Below are 13376 nucleotides of genomic sequence, written 5' to 3'. Positions count from 1 at the left end.
CAAGGTTCTAAATAACGTGAGCCGTGACTTGGCGGCAAGGTAAAAGTTAAGCAATGACAAGTCTTGGCGAGCCATGACGTTTTTCAATGCGTGATTATTTTATATATATTAAAAGAGATAAATCATATAATTCTTGCTTTTATCAAGTATATCAAGTTTTTAGAAGTGTTATATTAGTATTTAATATAAAAAGTTAACAAAAACTCAATTATTTTAGGCCCCAAAAAAAAATCAAAAAAACAAAAAACAAAAAAAACTCGAACCATATCGCGATAAGGCGCGCCTTGACATGTTATTTGGGCGTCACGCTTAACAAATCCGCTTTTGACGTTTTCGTAACGGCTACACCACGTCTCGCGCCATGACACGCATTGAGGCGTGCCATGACGCGTTTTTTAGAAGCATTAAAAACAATGATGACATTTTTTATCTTTTAATTTTCTTCTTTTTCTTCTTCTTCTTCTTCTTATTAGAGTATTAAGTTTATTATAGTAGTAGTATTAACGTTATTATTGTTATTTTTTATTTTTTTGGAACGGGGAACGTTATTATTGTTATTAGCAAATTATTGCTTTTTTTATTTATTATTAGGGTTATCATTTTTATTATTCAAAAGCATTTTCTTTTTATTATTTATTAGATACTTAAGATATTTATATATTGCACAAATGCATTGTATATTTGGTGGGATTTAGGCATGTAGTGGTTAAATTGTGATATGTGGTTACATCATAATGGTAGAATAGTAGGCACTTAATACATTCATTGTAAATCAGTTTTCACGATAACAACATACGTGTTTGCCTTATATTGTAGAATAGTAGGCACTCAGATATGTGGTTTCATCATAATGATAGAAAAGTAATGTCCAACATAACAAACTTATATTCGGTTCTTATAAAATCTGATCAAAAGTAATATAGTGATTGAATTATATTGTTGAAATAGTCTTCACAAATAAATGAGTATTTTCTAGGGACATGCCATGTAAAATAGTAACAGTAACACCCTTCTATATGTACCCCATTTCATTGCTAGTTGCAATGAAATTGTTATGTTTTTTATTGTCTTTTTTAATTGTTTTGCATGTTGCGTTTGTGTTATGTTGTCTTTGTTATCTAGATTACTAGCGTTATTATTAGCTTATAACTATTATTGTTTTTGTTATTATTTTTATTATATTTATTATCCAAAAAGATATTAATAAAAAATTAAAATAAATAATATTAATAAATTATAAATTTGTTTTTATTAATAACTATCAAATAAAACAAATCTTGCAATAACGGAAGTTATTGTGAGGGGCCTTTGATGGAAAAAGTGATAGATGGAGGACAAAATTGATTTTTATGAAGTCATATGGATCAAAGTTAGACTAAATACATGTTATAATCAAGGTTCTAAAAAGATCGCCATGACGGAGCCATGGCGCGCCACGACTCCAAGGCTTGTACCTGCCGCCAAGCTTTACCAAAACGCCGCCTTAACTCATATATGCGTATAAAAATGAATAATAGTTGAAAATACATATAAAAATATTAATTATATACAAAATTGCCGCCTTATGTCACGCCTTACAAACGACGTGGCTCGCCAAGACTCAGGAAAGCTTGAGGCTTGACATTACCGCCAAGTCACACGCCTTACGTTATTTAGAACATTGGTTATAATCAAGAGATCATTGGTATCATTCGTATTATTTACTCTATAATAATTAATGTAACAAATTTTGTTGTGGATAAAAAGAAAAAAAAAGAGTTTTTATTTTTATTTTTTTTATAAATGATAATAAAAAAATAGAATGATCAAAACAAAATTTTTAAATAAGTGCATAGACTAATTGTAGTTTAAAATTTAAACATATAATGACTAAAATAAACACTTAAAAAAATTAAATGACTAAAATAAAAAAAAAAAATAAAAAAAAATCATGATTAACAATAACATAAATAAAATATTTAAATTGGGGTGGTTAAATAATTATAACCTTATCATCCAATGAAGGTGAATATGTAGCAACTACAAAAGCTACTTGCCAAGTGGTATGTTTAAGAATGCTTCTTAACGAATTTTAATCGAGAACAAGTTCAAGCCACTTTTGAATTATCTGTTATGGCCTTGGCTAAGAATTCAATTATGTACGGAAGAACAAAACATAATGAAATGAAACACCATTTTATACGAGAACTTGTTGCAAAACAAGAAATCGATATACAAATGTGCACAACTGACCACTAGCTGATATACTCACCAAAGCATTCTCACAAGAGATGTTTGAACATATGAAAAATCATACGTTCATTACTAGTTTTGAATCAAAGGAGGGTTTTGAAGAATGATTCAAACTGGTTAACTAACATTTTTTTGTCGGGAGTTTTTTTAGGTCTCTTAGTCCACGTTACTTTCTTTTTTTAGTCAAGTTATTGTTTAACGTTCCTAGGCTTATTTAAATCACCATTCAGAATAATAACACTCTCTTGTATAGTTAGCCTTACTTATTTTAATATTTCCATGTTGTCTTTGAGGATGATTCACGTGTATAGCATATATGAATGTCGAGTTAATACAAAAAGAACAGTGGTTGCATACTCCAAGAAGATTAGATTCTCAATTCCCCATGAATTTGACCTCCATTGACAGAAAGCAGACCCCTCTGTTTCTGCAACTGTCAAACGCACGCTACTTGCACCTCCTTTCTGATGCATAGCGTCGACGAATTCCGTAATTCCCACACTTTGAAGTTTTTCTACCCTGCAAAAATCAAATCTTGATTGCTCTTTTTCTTTAGGTGATGGGATGTAATCCATCTGTTCAAATTGATTTCATTGAAATTTTCTTGTTGTAATCTTGGAGATGAATGTCTTTGGGTTATGTGTGACTGTTATAGTTTTCGGGATTTCAGTAGAAGCTCAGCTCAATTCCACCTGCAATTCGAATGATTCCATGATATTGAAGCGTTTCATGAACGGAATGGAAACCGCCATTGATGGATGGACCTCGAATTCTTCCAATTGCTGTGATTGGGATGGTATTACTTGCGATTCCTCCGGTAAGGTTGTCAAATTGGAACTGTCACGAAAAAGATTAGTCGGTACTTTGGCTGATTCACTGGCTAGTTTAAACCAACTTAGAACCCTAAATCTCTCTCGTAATCTACTCAAAGGCAATCTTCTCACTTCACTCTTTCACTTGCCCCATTTGGAAATTCTCGATTTGAGTGCCAATGAGTTTTCTGGGTCGTTCCCATCAAGCGTAAACTTACCTTCGATCCAATTGTTAGACCTTTCTGATAATAACCTCGAAGGTCCAATCGCACCAGGCTTGTGCATCAACTCCACTGGAGTTAAGGAGCTTAAATTAGGGGTGAATTACTTTAATGGCGAGATCCCACCAGAATTTGAGAATTGTAGCTTCTTAGAACATCTTTGCCTAGATGCAAATCTCGTTTCTGGGATCATACCAGAATATCTGTTCAAGTTACCTAGATTGCTTCGATTATCTCTCCAAGATAACAATATAATCGGTCAGCTACACAATACTAATCCTTCAAATCTTGTTTACTTCGATGTTTCCTTGAATCTAATTTCAGGAAATCTACCTGATTTCTTTCATACATTTCCAAATTTAAGCTATTTCGCTGCTCATTCGAACAATCTTTTTGGTAGGATACCCCCGTCATTGTTGAATTCCGGAAGCATTTCTTCGCTTATCTTAAGAAACAATTCGCTCATTGGTTCAATCGATATAAACTGCTCAGCAATGATAAGCCTTACGTTTCTTGATTTAGCCGATAACAAATTTCTGGGCACCATTCCTGATAATCTTCCCGCCTGCCCAAAATTAAAAATGATCGATCTTGGTGGGAACAATCTCACTGGACAAATCCCAGAAACCTTCAAAAGATTCGAATCTTTATCTTATCTTTCACTCTCAATGTGCAAGTTGAACAACCTCTCGGGTTCCCTAAATGTTCTTCAACATTGCCCGAATCTAACCACCTTAGTCCTTGGTGGAAGCTTTGACAATGAAGAAATCCCATCTGATTCCAATATACAATTCAAATCGCTCAAAACCCTCGTGATCCCAAACTGCAAACTCACCGGTAAAATCCCCAATTGGTTAAACGGATTAACAAAACTCAGGATCTTGGATTTGTCATGGAACCAATTAAACGGACCAATTCCACCCTTTTTAGGAAACTTATCATCTATCGTTTACCTTGATTTATCGAACAACTTTTTAGATGGAAAGATTCCAAAAACCCTAACTCAATTACCGGGTCTCCGATCCCATAACATCTCGTTTGAAGTTTTCCTCGACTTTCCTATATTCATGAGGCGAGCCATGAACGGGAAAGTTTTATATTACAGCTACGGAATTCGATTCCCGCCAACTTTAGATCTGAGTAACAACTTTCTGACCGGAGAAATCTCACCAGAGTTTGGGAATCTGAAAAACTTACATATTTTGAATCTGAAATATAACGAGTTATCGGGTAGTATTCCAGAAAATTTAGCGAATTTGAGCAGCATTGAGAGTATTGATTTGTCTCATAATGATTTGTGTGGGGAGATACCTGTATCTTTGGTGAGATTGGGGATGTTGTCCAAGTTTAGTGTCGCGTATAATAATCTTACAGGGATTATTCCTTCCGGAGGACAATTTTCGACCTTTTCAAGCTCTAGCTTTGAAGGGAACCCGGGTTTATGTGGTGAATTTGTTTTAAACTGTCGCGAAGTTGAAGATCTGTTGGAAAAACAAGAATCTGAGGAGGATGAGGAGGAGGAAGAGACGATGATTGGTTTGCCTGTATGGACTGGTTTTGGAACTGGTTTTGTTTTGAGTGTTGTCTTGTTGGTTGTTGTTCCAAGAATTAGGGATACTAAAAGAACCGATAAATTTGAGTAATGTTCATCGTTTCTACTATATTCAATTAACAGTGTAAGTATGTTTTGTATTTAATGTGTGTTTCTTGATTAAGGCCTTTGGTGATTTTGAGTTTTTCCCCAATATCTTTAGTTTAATTTTGTTCAAACTTCAACGTACAGGTCAGTCATGGTGTCTTGAGGCCATTGCAAATTGTACAGGAAAATGCTTAAAGCTGAATATGGTTGGTGAGAATACATCGACTCATTATTGTAGTGGTGACGAACATTAGCAAGAGAACTAATCAAATTGATTAGCCTCCTTTTCCAATTCCACTTCCATGAGACAATTTTTGGGCAGACACAACACGCCTATGAGAAAACAAGCAATTTTTATCCGATTCAATGATGTAAGACGAGGGAATCTATCTATCTTTTCAGGCAATATTGTCTAGCCACCTATCTTTCTGATGATACGTAAAATAAAAGATTCCTTTTATGGGTGTAAATCGTTTCGACCCGGACCTGTAGGAAGGCTTCTGGATATCGTCATCATTTTAGAGGGGCTATGAGCTGTAAAAACACAAGAAACAATCAACAGATGAGGGATTAGGAAGTCAGTAATAATTCATCGGATGACGATTCTCCGTAGGTAACTTCATATTTTATATGAAGTTTTACGCCACTTTCCCGGGTAGGATTAGAACGATTTTGTCAAAAAAAGGTTATGATTTGCGTAGGATGCTTTTTCCTAGCAATTGTTATTTTGCATTTTTTCTGATATCTAATGCAATTATCTTTATCTCTTTTTTATCTAAATGTAACCTATGAGACATTTTTGCCTCCTCTCCCTGTTCTTGTATTTATAACCTTCAAGAATAACAAGTGGGTAAGCAAGTTGTGTAGAATCTTAATCATTTCGTCTCCACCACTATTTATATCATGGGAAAATGGCTTATAAGTCCAACGAAGTTTTCAAACCGTTCAAAAAACTTCTATTATGTTTTATCTGTTCAAAAAAACCCAACGAATTAACCTTTTGTCTAAAAAACCCCAACTAACTTACACTTCTCATTTAGGGTCAACCATCTAATGAAAGTCAACGAATGACATGGCTTATGACGTGTAATTAAATATCGAGAAAATGACTTGTAAGACCAACGAAGTTTCGAAACCGCTCAAAAAACATCAATCATGTTTTGTTTGTTAAAAAAACCCAAGGAAGTTACGCTTTTGTTTAATTCTCATTAGAGGCAACCAAATTCATTAGGTATAAAACTAGTTGGCAAATGACATGAAATTATATTTAATGACATGGAATAAACAGATTAGAATTGCCCTTTATATATCGATTTATGGCTTGGAGAAGAGAAAAACGAGTGACGTCTGTCTTCGATCTCTTGTAATAGTTACTTCTTATTCTTCTTCTCAATCGTTGATATCCAACTCAAGATCTACAAAGAAGATATTTGATGATGAAAACCCTTGTGGATGTGGACGCCTTTCTTGGATTTGGACATCTAGAACAGAGGATCATCCAGAGAAAAAAGTTCAGGGCTTATTCGAACAGATGGACAATTCTAATCTGTTTATTCCATGTCGTTAAATATAATTCCATGTCATTTGCCAACTAGTTATATACCTAATGAATCTGGTTGCCTCTAATGAGAATTGAACAAAAGTGTAAGTTCGTTGGGTTTTTTTCAACAAACAAAACATGATTGGAGTTTTTTGAACGGTTTTGAAATTTCATTGGTCTTACAAGTCATTTTCCGATATTTAATTACACGTCATAAGCCATGTCATGCGTTGACTTTCATTAACCGGTTGACCCTAAATGAGAAGTGTAAGTTAGCTGGGTTTTTTTAGACAAAATGTTAATTCGTTGGGATTTCTTGAACAGACAAAACATAACTGGAATTTTTTGAACGGTTTGAAAACTTCGTTGGGCTTATAAGTCATTTTCCCTTATATCATTCATATACCTATTGATTCATGTATATGCCTCCTTCTTCTAGATGATCATTAGATATACAGATTGTTTAGGAAATAATATGTTATTATTGAATACACATATTATTATAAAATAAATATGTTAGTTATTATATATATATATATATATATATATATATATATATATATATGCCATCAAGCCCCCCAAGACTATGTATGACTTTTGTAAATGCATATTCTTTTTATTTATTTATATATACACATTATATATATATATATATATATATATATATATATATATATATATATATATATATATATATATATGTTATGAATTAAGCGTAAATAATGTAACTATAAATCAAACCAAACTAGTAAACTTTGATAAGAACTTTAATTGAGAAGAAAGAATATTTAGAGAGAATATGAAAGTTATATCTCTTATAGTTTTTTTTGGTGTATCACATTCTTTACAATGGAGGGGTATTTATACTATAAATTTTACTAACATATAATTGTAACTAGTTAGAAATGTTGACAAATGTACCATGCACCAATTATTATGTCATCCACAAATTATTTACAACACCACCAATTATTTACAACACTCCCCCTTGGATGACATCATTTTAGCGTTCAACTTTGACGTACTGCCTCATTAAAAACCTTGCTAAAGAAAACCCAGTGAGAAAAAAACTTTAGCGAAGGGAAAAAGAGTGCAGTGTATAGTTGACTCCCCCTTATTTAGACACCCGTCACATTATATTTTATGCACATGTCGCATTCCGATGCCATGGACATGTTTCCTAAAGATTGCAGTAGGAAGTGCCTGTAAAAAGGTCTGCTGCTTTGGTACTGGATTGAACATATTTGATTTCAACTTGATGGTTCTTTATAAGCTCTTGAGTGTACTCAAAAAACTTTGGAGGTATATGTTTTGTCCTGTCGCTCTTGATATATCCCTCTTTCATTTGAGTGACACATGCTGAGTTATCTTCATAAATTAAAGTTGGACATATATCCTTTTCAAGTCCACATGAAGTTAAAACTAGTTGTGTCATCGATCTTAACCATGTACATTCTCTACTAGCTTCATTTAGTGCAATTACTTCAGCATGATTTGAGGATGTGGCAACAAGTGTTTGCTTTTGAGAACGCTAGGAAATTGCAGTACCTCCATTCATGAATACATATCCAGTTTGAGATCTAGCTTTATGAGGATCAGACAAATAACCTGCATCTGCATAACCAATCAAGCATTGTTTTGAATTGTTAGGGTAAAATAACCCTAAATCACTAGTTCCTCGAAGGTATCGAAAAATATGTTTGATTCCATTCCAATGTCTTTTTGTTGGGGCTGAACTAAATCTTGCTAGAAAGTTTACAGCGAAAGAAATGTCATGTCTAGTACAATTGGTAAGATACATAAGAGCTCCAATTGCATTTAGATATGGTACTTCTGAACCAAGGATTTCTTCATTTTCTTCGCATGGACGAAATGGATTCTTGTCAATATTTAATGATCTAACAACCATTGGAGTGCTTAAAGGATTTGCATTTTCCATATTGAAACGTTTCAAGACTCTTTCTGTGTAATTTGATTGATGCACAAGCATTCCGTTAGGCATATGCTCAATCTGTAAACCAAGACAATATTTGGTTTTTCCAAGATCTTTCATTTCAAATTCTTTCTTTAAAAGTTCAATCACTTCAAGGATTTCTTTATTCGTTCCAATGATGTTTAGATCATCAACATAGACTGCTATGATCACATATCCAGATGTTGTTTTCTTAATAAATACACATGGACAAATAGTGTTATTTTTATAACCTTTACTTGTCAAATAATCACTTAAACGATTGTACCACATGCGCCCAGATTGCTTTAACCCATACAAAGATCTTTGTAATTTTATAGAATACATTTCTTTGGGTTTCGCACTTAACGCTTCAGGCATTTTAAATCCTTCAGGGATTTTCATATAGATATCACTATCAAGTGATCCATACAAGTAAGCTGTAACAACATCCATAAGACGCATCTCTAAATTTTTAGATACTGCCAAGCTGATTAAATATCTGAAAGTGGTTGCATCCATTACCGGTGAATAAGTCTCTTCATAATCAATTCCAGGTCTTTGAGAGAAACCTTGAGCAACAAGCCTGGCCTTGTATCTTACAATTTCGTCTTTCTCATTTCTTTTTCGTACGAAGATCCATCTATATCCTAATGGTTTCACAACTTCAGGTGTGAGGATAATGTTCCCAAAAACTTTTCTCTTGTTAAGAGAATTTAATTCAACTTGCATAGCTTCCTTCCATTTAGCCCAATCATTTCTTCTTTGACATTCAATGACAGATTGTGGTTCGGGATCATCATTCATAATATCACATGCAACTGAATAAGAAAATATTGCACCTATATTGTCAGTTTCATTTTGGTCACATATTCTATTTGTCTGACCATAATTTAATGCATCATCCTCCTTTCCTGGGGGAATTTGAATAATTCGTGTTTCTCCAGGAACACTTTCATCGTGATCTAGTGCATTTTCTGTTCCTCTTCTTTTTCGTGGGTTCTTATCCTTAGAACCAAATGGCCTTCCACGCTTCAGGCGTGTTTTAGACTCTTGAGTGACTTTATCATCAGATTGTCCATGTGGAATGTCAATTCGAGCTGGAACATTGACAGCTGGTATATATGATTTAGTCACCCTTTTTGTGTCAGTAAATGCATCAGGTAATTGATTTGCCATTTCTTGGAAATGCATTATCTTTTGAACTTCCATGTCACATTGCTTTGTGCGAGGGTCAAGATATGATAAAGTAGGCTCATGTCATGACACATCCTTTTCCATAATCTTCTTTTCTCCACCTAATGATGGGAAATTTGCCTCATCAAATTGACAATCTGCTAGGCGTGCTGTGAAAACATCACCTGTTAATGGTTCAAGATATCTTATAATAGAGACTGACTCATAACCAACATATATTCCCAACCTTCTTTGAGGACCCATTTTTGTCCGTTGAGGTGGTGCAATAGGGACATATACTGCACACCTAAAAATTCTCAAATGGGATATATTTGGCTCTTGACCGAAAGCAAGTTGTAGTGGAGAATATACATGATATGAACTTGGTCTCATGCGTATCAATGATCCAGCATGTAAGATTGCATGGCTCCAAACAGAAACAGGAAGTTTGGTCCTCATTATCAATGGTCTAGATATTAGCTGGAGACGTTTAATCAGTGATTCAGCTAAACCATTTTGTGTGTGTACATGAGCAACTGGATGCTCAACAACAATTCCTACAGACATACAATAGTCATTAAATGCTTGTGAAGTAAATTCACCAGCATTATCAAGTCTCACTCTTTTGATAGTATAATCAGGGAAATGTGCCCTTAATTTAATAATTTGGGCAAGAAACTTTGCAAATGCCATATTACGAGTTGATAATAGGCAAACATGAGACCATTTGTTGGATGCATCTATTAAGACCATAAAGTATCTAAATGGTCCAGATGGTGGGTGAATCGGTCCACATATATCACCTTGAATTCTTTCTAGAAATCTAGGTGACTCCCTTTCAACTTTCATTAGAGAATGTTTTATAATTAACTTTCCAAGGGAACAAGATGTACATGGTTTTATGCTATTGGATTGAGGGAACTTTTGGCCCTTCAATGGATGCCCGTGTGTATTCTCAATTATCATTCGCATCATTGTTAATCTTGGGTGGCCCAACCTATCATGCCATAAACTGAATGTCCCAGGATCACAATGTTTTCCTTCTACTACCATATTTGATTCAATCATATGTATATATGTATAATGCAGACCAGAATCAAGTGTTGGTAGTTTTTCAAGCACATGGTTTTTGTCTATAATATACATATATTTCTTATTTTCAATGGTCACAGTTTTTGTGTCATAACCTTTGAAATATATGTCATTGAAACTTAATAAGTTTCTATTAGACTTTGGAGAAAATAAGGCATTTTCTATACAAAAGCTTGTACCATTTGGTAATATAAAATGAGCTTTCCCGGTTCCCTCTATCAAGTCTGCAGGACCAGATATTGTATGTATGACTGTTTTTGTTGGTACTAATTCTGAAAAATATTTCTTTGATTTCAGAATAGTATGTGTACTACCACTATCTGCTATACAAAGATCTCCAATCTTTTCTTGGTGTTGTGCTCCAGTTGGACTCATATTAAACTTCACATATAAAGGAATAATAAGTGAATAAACATAATCATAATTATTATTAAAAAGAAAGTTCATTTATTGTAGGAAAGACATTACATGAAAAACAAACGAAGGAAAAACAGTTTTACTAGAACAATAATAGATTTTTTTTTTAGATTATGTCTTCCATGTCATTGCAGAAATCAGCAACATTAGCGGAGTGAATTCAACATTATCAATGAGGTTTGCTTCTTTTCCTTTTCCTTTAATGGACTCTTGATAGAGTTGACAAAGATGTGCAGGTGTGCGACAGGTCCTTGACCAATGGCCTGTGCTACCACATCTATAACATGAACCATCAGATTTTTGTGATGTCCCAGTGTCATGCCTTGCCACTTTGGCCTTATCTTGTGTGTGGACATTGTTTCTTTGTGAATATTGGTAATTATTTCTTTTATGTCCACGACCACGATTATTACCTTGTCCACGACCAGAATTATGGTTCTGATTATGGCTTTGGTTTCAATTAAAATAGCCACGGCCTCGCCCTCGACCACGACCTCGCCCTCGTCCACATGTATTGTTTCGATGACCATCAATATTTGTAGCATTTGCTTCAGGAAGTGCTACTGATCCCGTTGGACGAGATTCATGGTTTTTCATCAAGAGTTCATTGTTTTGCTCTGCAACGAGCAGACATGCATTCAGTTCAGAATATCTTGTGAACTTCTGCATCCGATATTGTTGCATCAAGGTAATGTTTGTTGCATGAAATGTTGAGTAAGTTTTCTCCAACATATCTTCATCAGTAACCTCTTGTCCACAATACTTGAGTTGTGAACATATTCTAAACAAAGCTGAGTTGTATTCATTTACTTTCTTGAAGTCTTGAAACCTTAGTGTTCTCCATTTATCTCTAGCATTTGGAAGTATAACTTCCTTTTGATGATCAAATCTTTCTTTCAAAAGATTCCAGAGAATACTTGGATCAGTAACATCAAGATATTCAAATCTCAACATTTCATCAATATGCTTACGAAGGAAAACTTGTGCTTTTGCTTTGTCTTGTGCCAAGCAGTTATTAAATTCATATATAGTATTTGAGATACCCATGGATTCAAGATGCATTTTTACATCTATCATCCATGGCACATAGTTTTTCCCACTAACTTCAAGTGCTGCAAACTCGAGCTTTGCAATGTTTGACATAATGTAACTATAAATTTTAAATAAAATAAAAATTAAAATTAAAATCCATTTATTTCAATAAATATTACACAAAAAAGAAGCGGTAAAGCTAACATTGCATACAGGCCTAAAAGTAGATGAAATTCCATATTATCTTCGATGTTAAGGATTGGGATGAAAAGTAACATGACTATTATAGTCATGATTATCACAAAAGGATGAATCATCTTGAAGCTTGATTTCTTGAAATTGATTTATTTGATAGAAGAGAGAAATATTTGTTGTGGGTAAAATAAGCAGGGTAAAGATGTTTATTTATGGTAAAAAATATAGCCGTTGTTTTTGCTGTTTATAACCGTTGCATATATATTCCCGTTGTGTATATATGTATATGTATTTTATAAATCATATAATAAGACTTATAACTAATACATAACTTTACTAATTAGAAACATAAATAAATATTAGTAAATGTTTAAATAAAATTATGAAGAGTATCTAAAATATTAATAAACATTGACATGTATAAATAAATATAATTTAAATGTTATTATGCATAAATAAAAGTTAGTAGCATAATATAAATGTTAGTATGCATAAATAAAAGTTAGTTGCATAATGTAAATGTTAGTTTGCATAAATAAAAATTAGTTGCATAATGTAAATGTTAGTATAAAAATTAGAATACATAAAGAAATGTTAGTATAAGAAATAAAAATTGTTAGTAGTCCATAATGTCCATAATGTATAAGTTTCATTAATTCATTAGTATTATTATTATTTTAATATGATTGAGGTTTTTATAATTAATAGTGCTTTTAATAAGTAATACATACCTTGATTAAGATAGATGTGATTTTCCACTTGTTTAATAACCTTGATTAGAGCTTTTGTGCTGATAACGTGTTATGAATTAAGCGTAAATAATGTAACTATAAATCAAACCAAACTAGTAAACTTTGATAAGAACTTTAATTTAGAAGAAAGAATATTTACAGAGAATATGAAAGTTATATCTCTTATAACTTTTTTTTGGTGTATCACATTCTTTACAATGGAGGGGTATTTATACTACAAATTTTACTAACATATAATTGTAACTAGTTAGAAATGTTGACAAATGTACCATGCACCAATTATTATGTCATCCACCAATTATTTACAACACCACCAA

The 13376-nt window shown here is 33.1% G+C and overlaps 1 pseudogene across 1 annotated transcript; it reads left to right on the top strand.

The window, feature by feature from the left end:
- Positions 1-2551: 2551 nt before the first annotated feature.
- On the top strand, positions 2552-5773 carry LOC145165777 (phytosulfokine receptor 1 pseudogene; annotated as a pseudogene). Its single transcript, XR_013740191.1, has 2 exons — positions 2552-4941; positions 5049-5773. The product of XR_013740191.1 is annotated as a phytosulfokine receptor 1 pseudogene (transcript).
- Positions 5774-13376: the final 7603 nt, after the last annotated feature.

This window comes from Lactuca virosa, chromosome 3, assembly GCF_052849685.1.
Source record: "Lactuca virosa cultivar CGN04683 chromosome 3, Lactuca_virosa_CGN04683_v6, whole genome shotgun sequence".
NCBI classification, from domain to species: domain Eukaryota; kingdom Viridiplantae; phylum Streptophyta; class Magnoliopsida; order Asterales; family Asteraceae; genus Lactuca; species Lactuca virosa.
Note: the sequence above shows the minus strand (reverse complement) of the source record. Positions and strands in the feature narration are given on the sequence as shown.